Below are 18,996 nucleotides of genomic sequence, written 5' to 3' on the forward strand. Positions count from 1 at the left end.
AATCCAGTCACCCAAAGGGTCATGCTTTGATGATTCTCTGAAATGTCCAATATTCCCATTTACTGCCTGTATTTGGTGCAGATTCTTCCTCTTTTTCTTCTTAACTGAGAAAGTTCTGCAAATGGGTTACACAGAACATGATAACAAAGTGTTTTTCCCCCCTTTCTTGCTTTTGTCCAGCCAAAGGCTGTCTTTCCTAAAATGAGAAAAGAGAGAGGACAAATGGAAGAGAAGGCAGAAACCTTGTCAACAGATGTGAATGAAGTTGAAGCTAGGCCAATTAAATAAAGCTTGCCTGATTCCGAATACTAAAATGTTCCGTTGAATTTTTGATTTTTATTTTTTTACATTCCAACAGTGCTGAGAAGAGGATACCCTCATAGGATATAGGATGACTGGAACATTGGAAATCCAAAATATTTTCCTGGGGGGTTTTGTGGTTTGTTTGTTTTACTTTGTTTTGTTTGTTTAGAAGAAGCTGAGATAGAACAGGAAAATGATTTGTTTCTGGATAAAATTTTCATTTTGTTGTTTAAAGCCAAGCTTTTGGTTTCCTTGTCAAGAGCTAAAGATTGATAGTGCATCCCACTGGCATAGATATAATTTTATGGACATTGCTTCCACCTGAGTAATCTCACTTTTCTCACAGCACTCCTGCCAATATGAATAATCAACAGTGATCTTGACCATATTTCTTTGTGCTACATGACCTACCTCCAGCCTAACCTCTCTCTTACTCTAGTAAAGAGACCTGGGAGAGCTGTGCTCTATCACACAAATCACTAAGTGCTCCTTTTTGGCACATTTTGAACTGAAAATACATCTGTTTGGATGAACATTTTAGTTAGTTTTAATAAGTAGCTAAAACGATTTGAATGGAAGGACTTACGTAACTTTACTTACTATAAGTGGAATACACGAAATGCATATGCTCTTTGATTCAAGTTGTTTTCTATCACATTTTATTAATGAACAGATTAAGGCAAAATGACAGTCTGCATCTTTGTCACTCTTGGACTAGATTTTGCCGGTAAATGGTATAGCTTTATGGAAGTCTTGAATGTGATAGTGGTGCTAAAAAAGATGTAAGTGATAGTTTGAGCTTAACACAGATGCACAATTAGTTTAAAAGTCTGTGTACTGATGACATTTAAATCCACATTTTCCACAGTGCAGTTTAAATGATGCTCATGTCCTTGTGGTCATTTTGTTACGTCTCTGTAACTGCTCGTTTTCAAGAGTCAGTTTTGAAACACTGACTTTAACACTGAGTCAGTTTTGACTAAAGCTCTGTAATTTGTTTTTAAAAGGTTTGCTGCATTAGAAACCAAAACAATTTTCTTTTATTTACAGTAGCTTGGCTGCAGGATAATTTTCTGTGATCTCATCCATAGATGAGTCAATTAAGAACTCTTGCTACTTACTAACCTGTTCTCTTCCTATTCATTCAGTGTAGTTTGATAGAAGATCAAGCTTGAACACATTTGATTTAAAATTTCTTTTCTTTTTTTTTTTGGGGGGGGGTTGTGGGTGTAGGGGGGGAGTTTATAAATACCGCTTTTGTAAGAGATCTTTGTTGATCCATACCAATGCGTATCTTTTTCTTCTACAGCATATTGCAAATTGTTCATATTATTATGGGTAGAAGATGAAGTTCCTTAAGTGATCTTGTGGGCGTCAAGTAGCTAATTTAGGGACTTCTGACAGACTACCTGGGAAATCCTACAGAACACTGTCAGACTCTGACCGTTCTGGGAATTTCTTTGCTTTGCTTTTTCATTTCTTTTTTATTGTGTTCAACCTGTTTTAGGAAGGTAGGCAACCACACTGGATAAAACCTTGGCTGAGTGAAGGCTTGAATGTTGACTAGCAAAAAGTAGTTAACAGCTTTGAATTCATGTTTTATCAACCTCTTTCAGAGTCAATGCTCCATTGAAGGGAAAGAGCCAAATTAGTCTCTTGAAGCTATTGTCACTATTATCTGTTGCCACACTGAAGGAGAAAACACAAGGCTGATTTAGGTTTGACTGGCTGCATTCACAACTAAAAGGATTAACTACTACTGATTCTGCCAGGCATACTTCTATTCTGATTGCTTCTACTGAATTTATTACCATGGAATGTCTCATATGTGTTTTTTTTTTTTTTTTTTTTTTTTTTTTTAAGAGAAAGAAATATGGAGAAGTCTGTGGAAATAACAAAAATTACTGATCTTGAGGCCTTGGATTCAGTTAGGCATGTTACATTTCATAGAATCATAGAATCGTTAAGGTTGGAAAAGACCTCCAAGATCATCTGGTCCAACCATCAATTCATATTAGTTTCCAATTTTTATACTAGTCACCTGTGAACTGATCACTGGTAGACTCCAGGGAGAATTAATTTATCCAGTCATTCCTTCAAAAGCTTGTTTTATGGTCACAGTCAGAGTAGGGTAAAATAAGCAAAAACTTTGGATTCCCCTTGCCTAGACTGGCAAGCCAGCTCTACGAGGCAGATGTAAGCCTATGTTTCTTAAGATATTTTTCCTATTTTATGCTACAGGCACCTGCTGTGTCAAAACATCATCCGCAAGATAGAGTAAAGGATGGAAAAAGCTGTCTCAGCGCAGGCTGGCATTTGGAGTCAGAATTACTTTGCTTTTCTCCTGCTGCGTATTTTTCATTGTTACCATTTAACCTGATTCTTTTCCTCCTGAAATCAGGTGTCTAAGTGGTTTGCTGACTGGAAACAAAGTGCACTGACATCACTAATACAGTATCTCTTACATAGTCCTTGGTCACTTTATTTCTGAATAAACCTGGAGTACTATGGTCAGCTCTGGGGCCCCCAGCACAAGAAGGGCATGGAGCTATTAGAGTGAGTCCAGAGGATGATCGGGGGCTGGAGCTCTTCTCCTATGAAGACAGGCTGAGGGAGTTGGGGTTATTCAACCTGGAGAAGAGAAGACTCCAGGGAGACCTTATAGCAGCCTTTCAGTACCTAAAGGTGGCCTACAGGAAAGCTGGTGAGGGACTCTTTGTCAGGGAGGGTAGTGACAGGACAAAGGATAACAGCTTTAAGCTAAAAGAGGGTGGGTTTAGATTAGATGTTAGGAGGAAATTCTTCACTCAGAGAGTGGGGAGGCACTGGCACAGGCTGCCCAGAGCAGCTGTGAATGCCCCATCCCTGGAGGTGCTCAAGGCCAGGCTGGATGGGGCTTTGGGCAACCTGGTCTGGTGGGAGGTGTCCCTGCCCATGGCAGGGTGGTGGAACTGGGTGGTCTTTAAGGTCCCTTCCAACTCTAAGAATTCTGTGGTGCTATGAATGACTAGAGTGCTTCTGGCATTTCTTGACCTATGTAGAAATACACTTCAGTCACTTATCTGTGGAAGTATCAACAGAATTAGTACCATATTTTCCTTGAAAGAAATCATAGTTTCTTTGAACTATGTTGTATATCATAATTTTTAAGCCAATAGAGTAAATATGTGTATTAGAAATAGAAATATTTGTCCCCATATGTCACATTCTGAAAAAAATTATTTTCCTGTATGCTAGCAGGTTTGTACATAGCCCTTTAATGTGAAACTTCTGAACAGTAAAGTAAGATCACTTTCCCTAGTTATTAAGGCTCACTGTAAGAGTTCACTAACATCAGTGATATATTTAAAGACCAGATTTAGACTAGGTGTGGGCCCATGAAATTCCCAAGTGTATAAACTTATAAGCACTTTTTAAAATGTTGTGTGTGATACTGCTACAGTCTGCTGTTGGAAGATCCACTCCTCCCTAACTTAACCAGCCTTTCCTCATGCTGATGAAAACTTCAGCGCAGTAACTTCATGGCACATAATTCAATGATGTTAAAAAAGGATAATTCATTCCTTTCCCTCTCACATTTTATTTCTTTCTATTAAATAAATTCCAGGCTCAGCAGTAACAAGGGAGTTGAGTTCGTGACCTGAATATAGCTGAGATTTACCTGCAGAATACTTGCATGTTGCTGCCATTTTCAAACTGCTACTCCTACCAGTAATATCACATTACTTTTTTCATGCAGAGATTTTGAGGCACTGAGTTCCAACCATCTTCATTTTATGATGATCAGTCAATGTGTGCAAGTCAAGTCCTGATTTATTCCAGCCATTAAGTGGCAAAGATTCTCGGGTATCTGGACTGCAAGCAATACATTACGCCAGAAGCAGACAACTTTTCTGATGCTCCAGCTTGCACCGGGATCTTCACACACTGGGAGCCACAGGACCAGTGTCTCCTTCTTTCCAGAGCACAGAGCAAATGTGGCAAGTTGAGTTTTTCTCAGGAGGGAGATGGAGGTAGCCTCCAGAGGTCTAACACACTGCCTTACAGACAGGAGTGGTCTTAGATAGATACGATGATGACCTCAACATTATCTCTTAGCTTAATTCCTTTCTCTTGCAGGATTTGAACTAGCTGGCAGTTTCTGTGTAGCTGCGGTGTGAGAGCTGCTCTTGAAGTAATGCCAAATGAAGCTTGGTGTTAGGCATGCAGGCTACTCATTACTGTTTCACTGTTGCACTGATGCATAGGATTTTCAATATATGTCATCAAATACTGTGTAGGTCAAGGTTAGCCTCTTTTTAAGGCACTTACTTAAAATGGATATACACTACTTCTGAATTTAGTATTGATAGATCCTCAAATTATTTTTCTGTAAATGTGTAGCGCTTTTTAAGAGACAGAGACAAACACACACACACACACAAAAGCGAGTAGCGGAAAGGTAAAAGGGGCCCTAGATTAGTTTATATATATTTTAACTACCTAACAGAAATTTCTGAAAGACTTGGTGTTTGTTTTAAAAAATATGAATGCTCGTGCCTAGCTGCACATGTGAATAATGGCTCATAGCTGTGCCCGTGCTGTTCTGGGGAGCAGACAAGGGACATTTCCAGCATTGTACTGCTTGGAGCTTTGTCCTTCTTCTGCCCAATCCTCCCATCCTTCTCATTCACAGCCCCTATGAGATTAAGTGGCTGATAGTGTTCCCTGACCCGTACCACTGCTTTCCACTTTGAGGGCCTGAAATAGATTTTTCTTGTTTCTGACAAGTGAAAATCCTGTCTGTGCCCTATGACCCATTGCCTGAAGCGTGGCAGAGAACAAGTAGCTGATATGGGGGCACTACAGTGTAGGGCAGCAGAGCACCAGAACACACAGCTTTCCTGCCACGCGTAGCAGAAGCATCTTCCACTGACCCCTCTAAAGACTTATGGAGTTGGCCACTGTAATCATAAACTGTACATCCTGCTGGACTAAAACCAGTACACATGCAGTGCCTTTGCTATGGGCCTTTACATCCAGAGCAACTCCATAACAGAACACATTTTAGCAATAAGGTTGATAGCTATTACTAGTACAGTGGTTAAATAAGTCCAGAAGTGCTAAGGAAACATGTTCTGAACTAGCAAATTGTAGGCTCATCTGAGATCAAGAATATGACTTGTAATCAGAGAGTCTTCCTTAGCATGCTTGTATGGAAAACAGTCAGACAGTTGGATCCATTGATATCTACCTGCAAAAATGAAAGGAACTTGGTATAAGTTGCTATAGTTGAAGAGCAGGTATAAATTCATCTGTTTTACTTTGCTTGCTTTGCTTTTATTTTTTTTCCCCCCATGTGAATATCATACAACAGCCATTTGATATGAGCTATTTTGTGCTGTTTTCACCCCCAACCATTTTTTCTTACACCCCTTTAGAAAGTAATTTTAATTAATTTCCCAGTTATTAAGAATATACCCACTCAGAAGAACGTGCTAAACAACGCAATTGTAAAGATTAATTGTTCAGATGTAATTAGAGCCATGCTCTCTGCTCAAAAGCACTAGTGAATGTCTACAGTCACATTATTTAAATCATTCAAATCTATGTTGGACTAATGCCATTATCTCTGAAATCTAAATCATAGTGCTTGATTATCCTCTTGCTTACAATATTTTTAACGTGACATGCGTGTCTTCAAGGTACTAGTGAAGCTAGTCCTTTATCCCTTAAAAACAAAACAAAACAAAAAAACACCTAGGCAAACTTCAGAGGAGAAATGAAACAATTGCTTCTCTCTAGCGGTCATTCCCTTCAGACTTTGCAACAGAAGGCAAATCCTGTGTTCTGTGGAGCAGTTTGCTGAAGATTAAGTGCTAAATAATTACTACTTTTCAGTCGTGTGAATCAGTGGGACACAGGGCAAGGATAGTTGGGGGTTTGAAAGACATGGGGGAAGTAATGGTGTTAATGGAAAAGAAGTGGGTGGTAATCGTACGTTAAAGACCCTGGGATATTAACCTTTGACTTGCACATGTTGTTTATTTCATGCTTGATTAATAGTTTTAAAATTTAGGAGGAAAGGCACCTTTTGGCCTTTTAAACAATGCACACCTTCAGTGAAACACTTCTCTTTGTTTTGTTTGCTTATTGGAAAGAGGAAAATCGAATTTTATTATTCAGACTCACAGCCAGTTGATTACATTTATAGCAGTAGTTGATGGCCTCTTATTTGGAGCCTATGCAGCTTCATTTGGAGTGCTACACATGCTGCATTCATCCAGACGATTAACTGAATTCTCTGCATTAGGAGGGTGACCTTGGTGAACAAAATGTGTTTGGCTACGTGCGGTACAGGTTCTCCTTGATTTTGGGGGGGGGGTGTTTATTTTTTTATTTCATTTGTTTACTTTTTTTATTAATATCTCTGAGGTTTGTATGCTGACTTGTCCAAGTTCCCTTTTCTATTTTTGAATGAGTACTTACATGAGTATTAAGCAAAATTCTGCCTCTGCCTCAAGTGTAGGGTCCCCCTTGACTCCCAGTGGGAGCCATGAATGTGCTTGCAAGAGCGGGATTAGGCTTGTAAATAAATCTATGGTCATGCATTGAGACAGGCTAGCTCTAGTATGAGACAAGTGGGCTGAATACTACTCTACTATATACTATATTTCACATTTTAAGTCACAGACTAGTAAATTGTCAAATTTGTATATGACCAAGCAGAATCAGTTTGATCAGTGCAATTTACATGGTGTGAATATGTGAATACATAAGACCCACAAAAACTCAAACTCTTTCTCTTCAGTGTGAATGAGGTATTATGGATCAGATTCTTTTAAGGCTGTTTAATATCTTCGGGTACCCGGTTCCCATCGAACTGTATAGGTCCCTTTTGTAGCTGGGCAATTCTAACCCTAAAGGTCTTAAAGGGAAACAGTCCCTCTTTGCCTCAGATTCTGAGTCCAAATTTCTATAAACAATGTAGCATAACAATATGCTTACTGTCTTTTTTATATATGTTTTCCCTTGCATTATAGGAGTGAAATGCCTTATACATATTCACCTACAAAAAGCTTTGAGTTGGAAAATCAGCATAATAAAATGTTGTTTAATTTTGTAGACTTTATTTGCATAGCATGCAGTTTTATATGCATAAACATTAGATATTCATATCTGTTATTTATGTAAATTTCTATGTCTGTTATAGATTTGCAATCCTTGCATATTTTCTATTGAAATTTGATTATGCTGTTTGTAAAACATAGACAAGAATTTAATGCCCATTCGTGGTGATGATGAAGCGTTTTCTTGCTTTTCAGAAGCACACTTAATCTTCTAATTTTATCAGAGGTGGAATTTAAATAGATATATCAAAAAAGCTAATGGAATGAGTGTATTTTTGTTTATTATGGAGCTTTGAGTAAACGGCATGTGACTGTGAAAAGAGCTGCAGTGTGTGGGCGTACTGGTGTTTGAACTGCTGATTGCTGCCAAAGGTTACTGGAGTGAAGACAAATGAATTCTTCAAGGCAATTAAAGGTAATGTAGTTGATGAAACAAAATCTGCAAATCTCTCACAGTTTCATATAACTTTAGATTTAGGTCAGCATGCCAGTGACATAAGAGTGTAGAAGGTGAAAGCCACTGCTGAAACTTCTGTACAGACGGTCTGCCGTGGTGTCTTTTGGGGAGGAAGGAGTACTGATAGGAGTGTTTAACATTAAAGCTCAGCACACTCCAATGGTTCCCCATTCAATTCTGAATACACTTTAAGGTCCTGATCCTACTGTTCTTAATGGACTGGGGCCTGTCTTAGACACTACCTTTCCATTTCCAGCCAGGATACACAGGTTTAATGAAGATGCTGCACTTATTATAGCCCTGTGTGAAGCAGGGATTTGGAGGCAGAGTGCTTCAAGCATGGATTGAGCAAGCAGCAAAGGTCAGAGTGAGCCTGGACCTGCTTACAGCATGCTGTGAAGACCAAAGTTTTTCCCTATAAATCTTCCCTCAGCAGAGAGATCCAAATTAATTTAATTCTCATAGCAGGAAAGAAGTGGGAAGAGGAAAAGGGTGGAGTAGTAGGATAGAAGAGAACATGCGCATCAAAAAAATGCAGGGGAATGTAATAAGCATGTGTTCTGGAAAGAAGGCTGATCTAAAAAAAATAAAACTTCCTGCTATTAACTAAAATAATACAAATCCAAACAAGCTTAAAAATAGATATCTTTCATATCTTTCCATTAAAAAAAAAGGAAAGAAAACATCTTTGATTTAATCACTTTTGTTTGTTTATTTTACGATGAGACTTGTATGTTGTCTCAGGTTCAAGTATCAGGTTTCTGCACTCTCACAAAAACAAGTGCAAGCCACTGGCTATTTCAAGGGCTGTCACTTAAGTTTGCTAGGAGCAGAGCGGTGTCTCTGCTACCAAAGGAAGATTGAAGGGGAAAAAACAGCTGCATACCAGAAGTCAGAATATCCTATGGGCAGAGACTGTTGGTGCTCTAAGCAGGTCAGCTCACCCAAACTCGTAATATATATGTTTTAATTCACTGTGCCACAACTAGAACACTTCATACTATGCTTCTACTATATATCTATCCATAGTCCAAAAAAGATCAGGTTAGGTAAACACATTTAGTGGGTAAAAGTCCATGTAAACAAATCTTTGCTATCTGTTTGCTTCTTTAGCCTCAAGTAATTCAGCAAAAGATAGTGGATGAAACTGCCCAAATTGCTTTGCTTCCAGTGCCAGATCAGTGGGACATGTGTCTTGAAGTCACTTTGAGCTTCTGAAATATTACCTATTTTCATGCTCAAAGAAACATGTTTACAGTGCAAATTTTGGGGGTTTTGGTGTGTTTTATTTTTTTCCCCTATAATTCAGCCCATTTTATTATAGATAATGCTGTGAAAAGCAGGTGTTTTTACTGCTGTACATTTGTGCAGTGTGTGTGTGCTTCTCCCATAATATAGGGGTTCAGGGCATCTAAAACATCTTTATGGTAAAAAAATATAATGTTTTGAGGGTTTCCAAAACTATATTGAGATGGAAGGTCACAAGGTATTTATAATCTTTAAAATGAACCCATCTCTTTCTCATTTACTTCAAGGAATTTCTTTCTCTACTCACACAAATAAAGGCAGGGCCAGTACATCATATTACAAATATATCTCAAAGCAGAAGTTCACAAGATGTTTTTTATCCCCATCCTGCTCCATCCTTTCTGCCCATCACTCATCGTCCTTTCCGCACTGAGCACCAGCCACATCATCAGGATATGTGCTGCAGCTTTGCCCTCTGGTCGTCTGAAGGTCACAGAATGGTGTAGGTTGGAAAGGATCTCTGGGGATCATCAGCGAGCTCCAGGGCTGTGGTGCCAGAATGGTGCTATCATGGGAAGTGGATTTTCCTGTTGCAGGCAGTCGCACTGATTATGGGCAATGTAACAGCTTCCGAATGCAATCTTCCTAGAAACCCGCCAGGAAGGGTGTGTGAATCCTCTTGGCTGCCCTCTGGCAAGGCCCACTTTTGCCATTGGTTGTAGCTTTCTGTGTGGCAGTGGCAAAAGTGGGGGGAAGTCTGAAGAGAAATCAGTGGAGAAGTCTGAGGAAAATACTTTTTCCTTAAGGCATGCCAAACTACATTCTGGAAGCTATCATCTGTGCTAATTAATACCTGAAGCAAAGAGGTCACATCAGCTTCCCTCGGCACAGCACTTCTGTGTCCCAGGAAACCCTCTGTCCAAACTCTAGCAGGGCCACCAGAACGGCATGAAATGAACAGACTGGGCAGATGATGTGGGAAAGGGAAGGAAGTTTAGCTGGGAGGCAGGAGGAAAAAAGGGGAGCACCACATGCTCCCCTGTGCTGGCGGGGGAGAGAGTCTTTGTCACATCAGGAAAAGTGACAAAAAACTTGATGGAGTGAATGGTGTCTGTTTTTAGCAGAAAGGAAATACCTTCTGCATCTTTTGCACAAGAGAAGGAGAGCTACACATCTTTATTTCTGCTTAAAATGAGAGATTCGATCTGGCTATCCAATTCAGCCAAAACGCCTGCGGGAGTCACGGCTCTCTCTGGAGACGATGACTTGGAGACGTCACGCTCCTGTCCTTTCCACCAGGCCATTAATCACCCGGCAGCTGCAGCATGTCCTCCTGCAGGCTCCGGGGAACTCAGAGAGGGTGTGAGGAACGCGGGGAGAGCGGCAAGCTGGCACCCCGTGGGGCCTGGCCTTCACTGTGGGGTGCCCACTGCCAGGCCCCCCCAGCAGCGGGTGCCGGGGCAGCTCAGGGCGTGGATCCCCTGCCCGGCTGGGTTTCATACCCGAGGTGACAGCGATGGTTGTCTGCATCAAAGTTGTAATTTAGTTGCCATAACAACAGGGCGCATCCTTTGTAGTCTGGGCACTCCACGCCTGGTGTACAACGTTCGGCGGCTGCTTTAACAAGCTAAAATCGGCTTTTATTTCATTCTCGTAACATCTATTGTTTTGGATAGAGGAGGAACAGCAGCTTGCAGCCACTGTGCTTTATAACTTTTTTTTTTTTTTTCCAGCTTGTCCTAAAACTCATGGGTGCAAGGGAAGGGGAAGTCCAGGTGGCATCATTTTGCATTCTTATTTTGAAAACTTAAAAACAAGTGCATAGCATATATATATATAAACAGAAAACACTTGCAAAAAAAATTAACATACCTGGTAGTTGAATGTCACAGTGAGTTTCATTTGGTGTTTTATTCATCATTAGCTACGGAAAATGTTACTGGAATTTTAACGGCACGGTGTTCCCATCATATGAAGTAACAGCAAGTTGGTCTGCTCTATCAATAATGTGACATAGACTATTAGTGTTGACCATTCCTCACTATAAACTTAAAAACAAATAAACAAACCAACAAAAACAATTGTACATCGGAAATTCGTGATCCGAAATAATGTAAACAAACAAAAAAGAGCCTTTTTTCCCCTCTATGCTCTCTTGTTCTGCTGACATTAAAGGGTCTAGGCCATGACACAAGGAAGTGCAAAAGAAGTTTTGTCTTTCCTACTGCTCGACTCATCCCTTAGCATTCAGGAGAACTTTCATGTGCACAGATCTTTATAAGTAAGTCCAAAACTATCGTCTTTATATCTGTTTACTACCTTGATATTTGGTAGTCACGCAAGGTAATTTCTAGGGACCTGATTTTCACCCTAACTCTCAAAAAGACCCAGCTCCATTTAAAGTGACTCCAGTCATGGCTTAATACCTTGTCCTAAAGTGATCTGAGGGTTATTGCACAGAAAGCCTAATAAAAGATTTATTTTTCAAAATAATGAGACTGACTGACACAATAATATTTTACTACACTTTCCTCAACTGGACAGGTAAAATACTTTCCTGTTGACACTTTTCAAGGACAGTTCTTGTTCAGGAATGATTTTATATGTAATGAGGAGCTGGAATAGCAATAGCAATCTTTGTAAGTCCTAATGAAAATCATAATCCAGTTGAATAAATCTGCTTCATAGAGTTAAATCACTGTAAATGCCACCTGCTCTGTCAAACCCATAGGCCAGTAGCTGCATAGTACTACCTCCCTGTCTAGATATATCGGAGTCAAGAAATTTTCACTCTCTCCGTACATATTTCACCCACTTGTGATTCCTAACTCAAGCACTGGCATCAAGAATTTAACCACAGTCACTTGAGTGCAGATGGTCAGTGTATTTACAGTTCAGCTCAATCTGTACCCCCTCCAGCTGGTTTTGTAGTCCACCGGGGGCTTTCTGTGTGCCATTAAGTTAATCCTGGTTCAAATTATCCTAACAAATAAGAATGCCCTCCAAATACTTTTTGAGGGAATTTTATGAATGACCTGCTTTGAGGAACCACATAGATTTTATTCTTGTAATGCATTTCAGGTATTCAGTATTTTGTGACTTTCTGAAACAATAGTTTTAGTGTTTACATTCATGGTAGAATAGCAAAAGGATGCTTTCTATATCCTGTTGTACTTGTCAGATGCTGCCTTTATTATTAGCAGGGGGAATTGCACAATATAGTATTTGAAGCCATAACCAAAACAAGTATAAATTTTCCATAATGGGAAACTCTCTCTTTCTCCTATATGACCAAATTATAGTCTGTTAAAATCAATAGACAATAAAGTAACTGGGTTTTGAAGACTTCTCAAGTAGTTCTGCTGCCATAAACAATCCAAAAATCAACTGCTCATTTATCCAAGTTCCCAAATGCTGACTCATCTTTCTTTCAATAAACATAACATTATCAGTTACACAGGAATATGCTTTCCAACAGTGAAACTATGCTATTATGAGGTGCTTGAGTGTTTTGAACACTGAATGAAATATAAGTACCAAGTCCTTGTTTTGTGGTAAGCACCGGATAAAGGCCATGTACTTGAAAATGCAGTGTATATTTTCTTTAATATTTACGTCATCATTTGTTGTTTAAGGGCTGTTCACAAAGTTACTCCATGCCACTCTTGGTAAAAAGAAAAAAAGGTGGGCAGTAAGAAAGAAAAAGTGACTCATCAGTTTATTTTCATGAGAAAATTTAGCTAGGTTCCAGCCCTGGCAACAAAGAGAGTGGTTACACTCCTCCGGGCTGCTCTCCCACTACAGCTAAGAAGCTGTGAAAAATAGACTCTTTCAGGGCTTGAATGTGAATGAGTTGAACTCTCCAGCTACTAGGAAATCTTTTCAGAATCAGACAGAGCTGAGCAGGTTTTCAGTTAGTCGTATCCCATTCATTCCCTCACCCCTTATCCTCCACATACTGATTCAGCTTGTAGCAGCACAGGTTAAGGCTTTTGAAGTCTGATCAAAGATCCCACACTGGCTGCAGCATGGTGGAAATGAAGGCACCTTGCCTTTACTGCTCTTCCTTATTGCGAGCATTATAGCTCCCTCACAGATATCACCGTCATCTAAACCAGGAGCAGAAACAAAACCAAAATGCAAATTGCTCTGTACCTTGGCTGGTATTTTAGCTGTTGAAATATGAATAATCCAAGAATTTTAGCTAATGCTGGAAGATTTTGTTTCCTCTACTCATTGACAGTTGCTTTTCAAATCCTACTACCTCGCCTCCCTGATGTAAACCATTACCTCTCTCTAAAATGAATTACAAATAATGTTTGGATAGAACTGCGTACACCTGCATCACCTCTCATCCGGGAAGAAAGAATTACCCGTGTCACATTTTACAGCAACTGCTTATGAATCACTGACACATTTTTGACTTTTTAGAGTTCCCATTTCATTGGAACGATGAGTGAACTGGAAAAAACCTTGTCATTAAACATTTGTCTTCTGAGTATGATCAAAAGCCCCATGCAGTGCCATTTTTACATGAGGTCTGCATAGTCCAACTTCTTGTAAGGAACGTCTGGCAGGGAAGACCTCTACCTATGCTGATTCACATTTTGAAAGAAACAGAAGTATTTCAAGTCTCCTGAGTAATAATACTAGCTTAGTATCTATTTGTAAAACAACCACTGATAAACCAATAATAGTTTAAAGTTTTAATATTAAAAAAAATCATTAATATACATTTTTTACATTGAGTTCCAAGTCAGAGCCGGACAACTTCTCCTTCAGTTTTTCCAAATAGATCCTATTCTATTTATTTTGTCTCCTGAAACTATATGTACATTCAATTATAAATTAGCAAACAATTTTTGCTATTTTTTTAAGGCTGAAACAAAATACTGGGTCAGTAATTGGTCATGAGCTAGACCAGCAAGTAACGCCTCAGCCTGTCACTGTTAGCCTACCAATTTTCATTGACTTGCTGGTGTTTATATATTTATTGCTGTTTTTTTTTTTTTTTTTTTTTTTCCACCCCTTCCAGTTACCTCTAAATTTCTAGACAGGATAAGGTTTTTGATTCTCTTCTCCTTTTGGAGAAAGTCTTGCAATGGAGAAGAGATGGGTTTCATGGCCATTTTCCATACTACAAAGCTTTCTGCAGGAACAGACCTTGAGAGGAGATTGTGAGATCCTTCTTGGTAGATGTGTGTGTGTGAAGAGACCTCTCTGCCTTTCTCTTTGCTTCTTGGCCCGTCTTCTTCAGCAGCAACCTCCTCTCCTGCTAGGGAGCAATAACCCCAGAAAAGTTTGTGAAGGATTTCTCGAACTGGCAGCTGGTGTCATTTTGCTGCCTAGTTCTTTTATTGCTGACAGTTTCTCACTGTCCACATCTGATGTCAGTACTGACATATACCAAGCTAACCAAAACATTTAACTAGTCAGCAACATGATACTCACAAGCTAGCATTTTTCACTTATCTCAGCATTTTTTTCTGTAGAGGAAAAAGCTAATGGTTTCTGTATAGCTTCTGAGGCTGTGTTCCACTGTCAGTTCATTTCAATCCACATTGCATCTTGTGATTTTTTTTTTGTGCAATTCAAAAAAGTATTATTTTTTATTATCTGCAGTATGATAAATAATGTTTCAATGAGATTGCTGATCTGTAGCAAGCTCTGAATCAAGCCTAGCATAGGGTTTTCCCAAGTCTGTGAAGGGTGGGCAAAGTTATGGACAAAGGCTGGGGTCTACTGAGTTCTGTTTTCCTTCACAACCTCATTATTTAAATGGCTGGTGATAAACGAAGTACAGAAAATGACATTAAAATGACTCATGATATCAGCAAGTATTGCTGCCTGGAAATGTCACATTGCTGTCATTACACTGAGATAATAGGACCCAATATTTGCTGCTGTATACAATCAATATGGTGAATTGATCCTGGATCCTTTCTTGCTCTTTGCAGAAGAGAGGTGCTGTTGGACAGGAGAAGTAAGGATATAAAAATAAATAAATAGTTGCATTTGTGTTTGTTATTCATTTTTATAGACAACAGAAATAAATATTTTTGTGACTTACAATATAGTGCATTGCAATGTTTCCTGGTGAGGGTGATTAGAACAGCATGTAATGGTTTCTGACTAGCAACATGAATTCATTGACTACCAACTGTTGAATCTTACATATTTGATCTGCTTCTAAACTTTATGTTTTATTAATGTCATACTTCGGTTTTAATAAGTCCTGATTCTATGCTTCTCAGTCAGCTTCTGAGAAATGAAATTTCTGGGGCTCGTTCTTAAGGAAGAAAGGACATAGAACTGAGCCTGTCATTTCTGCGGAGTATTAACCATGCTTTGGTGTTGAGGGAACTCTTTCAGATCCTTCCACGCAATACACATTTTATAAGGATAATAACAGACAGCAAATGCATATTCTGTGTGCTCTGTAGCTTTATATTTTGCTACATTGAAATTTGGGGGGAGGAGGTCATTAGAGTTGCAGGCAAGACTATGGGATTCTGGGGTGCATCAGGCCCAGCGCTGCCAGCCAAGTGAGGGAAGGGATTGTCCTACTCTGCTCTGTGCTGTGCGGCCTCACCTCCAGCACTGTGTGTGTTTTTGGCTACCACAATATAAGAAGTACTTAAAACTATTAGACAGTGTCCAAAGGAGGGCTACAAAGATGGTGCAGGGTCTAGAGGGGAAGATGTATGAGGAGCGGCTGAGGTCCCTTGGTTTGTTCAGCCCAGAGCAGAGCAGGCTGAGGGGAGGCCTCATGGCGGCCTGCAGCTCCCTCACGAGGGGAGCGGAGGGGCAGGCGCTGAGCTCTGCTCTCTGGGGACAGCGACAGGACCCGAGGGAACGGCATGGAGCTGGGACAGGGGAGGGTCATGCTGGGTGTTAGGAAAAGGCTCTTCATCCAGAGGGTGGTTGGGCACTGGGACAGGCTCCCCAGGGCAGTGGTCACGGCACCGAGCCTGCTGGAGTTCAAGCAGCATTTGGACAATGCTCTCAGACACATGGTCTGAATTTTAGGTGGTCCTGTGCAGACCCAGGGTTTGGACTCAATGATACCAGGGATGGGGCTTGCTACGTGTACTTTAGAGCATGCTGCTTCCACAGTCAGCACACAGATGGGCACACCCGCTGTTCTGCCTGAAGCCATGCAGCAGTTTGGAGCTGCTGCAAGGGGCAGAGCCCCAGTTGTGGGATGCAGTACCTGCTTCAGTCATTCTTGTCTATGTAGAGTCATTAAAGCTATGCTGTTAGGAAAAGAAATGCACAGGCAGATACCATGGCCTGACCTGACAAACCTTTCATTTTAGTGTCTGCTTTAGCTATAGCCAGGTTAGGCATGGCAGAGAGGGGTTGCATGTATTTTATGGGGATTTATTAAACCTATATATATATATATGTTTATATACATATTATATATAATATATTCATATTATTATATATATAATTATATATATAACATATATATTATATTATATTATATATATATATTTTTTTTTTTTTTGAGGGGGTCAGGGGTAAGTCCTTCCATTTCAGTTTATACTTGTTTCAAGAGATACTTGATTCAAAACTAAAAGGTGTGGTATTTTCTGTGGATGTGTCCATGAAGGCCCAGCAGCCTGGATGGGCAGCCCAGATTTAATTAAAATAAATGACATCTGTTCGTGTGTAACCACCTCTTATGGTAAACACTGTGTAAGGGTGTCTTGGTGTTTCTGTGATACAGCAAGCCAGCCAAATTTTCCCCTTTATTTCTCTTACGTAAAATGAGATGATCCTTCTGGTAATGCCTTTTAAATTTGCCTTTAAAAGCAAATACTGGAGGGAGGTGGGGGGGGGACTATGTTTCTGCAGTACAAAGCTCATGAGATTTGGACTTCATGGGAGTTTTTAGTAACAGAAGACTATGAACATTCTGTTGTTTGTCTTTGTGATGTCGTACCTTACAGTATGAACAGAGAATGTATTTGATTAATCAGATGAATGTTGTGCCCTTTTGCGTAAGCTAACTATCTATCAGGTATGCATCTTCACCTGAGTTTTAAAAGCTATCTTAGCCTGATATTTTAACTGGTGTACTACAGCATTTTTGCCATATATCATGTATTCCTTCATATTTAGTATGTTGCTCTACAGAATTGTTTTCACATTGTAAAGTATATTTGTGAGAAGCTTTTCTGAAGTAAAAGCACATAACCAATGCTTTAAAAAATATTGCTTGAGGAAATCATTTTATTAATCCTACACACAATATCCTTCCTGTCAAACAGTGGAATTTAGATGGCAGAATCAATAATGTAGTATCCACATGGGGATTGCTAATACACAAATTAGTGCATGGTGCTTCTGCACTTGGTAAGAAAGATAGCCTGTATTCTCTCAGTCCTTTATTGTTGTACAATCAAAGAGAATTATGGACACAAACAATCCAGTAAAATATAATGGAATATTTCATGAATTGTGATGTTTACTAACAGGAGTAGAAGTTGCTCTTTTCAAGACATGGCTGAACAGGGTAGCAAACAATATTTACTGTAGTAATAAAAGGCAAATTATCAGTGTTTTCCTTTAAAATCCATCACAGAGGTAAACTAAAATCTAATACAATCTGTAACATTAATGCACACTGTTTACGACATAGTATGTGAATATTGCAGTACTGATGGTTCATCATATTTATTCCATGTAACAATGTTTTTCTGAGTTACTGAAAATGTAAAGGGATGTAAATTACATATAATGAAATAATTTAATTTCTAATGATTACAGAATGATCTAAATATACTGAACAAGACCCCATGACTGCATACTCCAGTAATTGCTCAGTTGCATGCTTATTTTCATAATCAATGCATTACTCAGACTATCTTCAGTGGAATTTATTACCTCATTTTCAGTTTCACGCTACTTAAATATGCAGTAACCAGTCCCACAGAAAATTGTGATCTGTACAGCGAAGAATCATGGTGTCAGAGGTCAGAGTTCTTTGTTTTCATTCCTTTGAAATCACTCTTTAATATTCTAAAAAGGGCAAAAAGCATGTAATTTGCATTTAAAGCACTGCTTTCCTGCATTACATCCCCTTAAATATATCTTTTGGATAGTGGACATTTATCATAGCATTCCTCTTGACTCTAGAAACAGTGCAGAAGGTAGCTGAAGAACCTTTATAACCGTGCAGTACAAGGCAATAAATCCCAAACTGTCACATGATTACTATGGTAACCATCAAGCCTGTCGGGCTTCCAGCCGTACTGAAAGGTAGGTTCAATTTTCAGCTCATCAACTCTTCCTGGTGATTTACTTGTTGACACCGCACGTTTGATATAGTAGTGTTAATGCCCTCTTGCATCTCAAGGGACTAGTACTGACACCCCTTTTTATAAGACATTATGCTGTAGCGAACTCAGGAAATCATTTAAAATTGTAGAATTGCATTTCTGTCAGCAAATGCATAAAGTGGCATAAATTACCAGATTTCATTTCCTATTTTTAAGCTGCTGTAACTTTGTATAGAAGAGCAGACCCTCTTTATACAGTAACATGAAGTATGAATTTGGATTTGAGCTGGAAATCCTGTATTTGCTTAAACATTTATAGTAGGGGATACATGCAGGTCATCCCAGTGTGTGTATCACTGTGTTTGCAACCTTCTTCCATTCTTTGCTGGAGAGACTGAGACGGTTTTGGCACACTGCATGGTGCTTTGTCTTTTTTGTCCTGGAGAATTCTCTATGGAAATGTTCTGTGTTTCTGAACGAGTATGGCAAATGCTGTTACGCCTCAAACAGATTACTTGAAATGTTACGTTTTGCATTTACACACCCACTTACTTTCTGCCCAAGGCAGGCTGAAGCTGCATCAGGTGGG

This window comes from Anser cygnoides, chromosome 1, assembly GCF_040182565.1.
Source record: "Anser cygnoides isolate HZ-2024a breed goose chromosome 1, Taihu_goose_T2T_genome, whole genome shotgun sequence".
Lineage (NCBI taxonomy): Eukaryota > Metazoa > Chordata > Aves > Anseriformes > Anatidae > Anser > Anser cygnoides.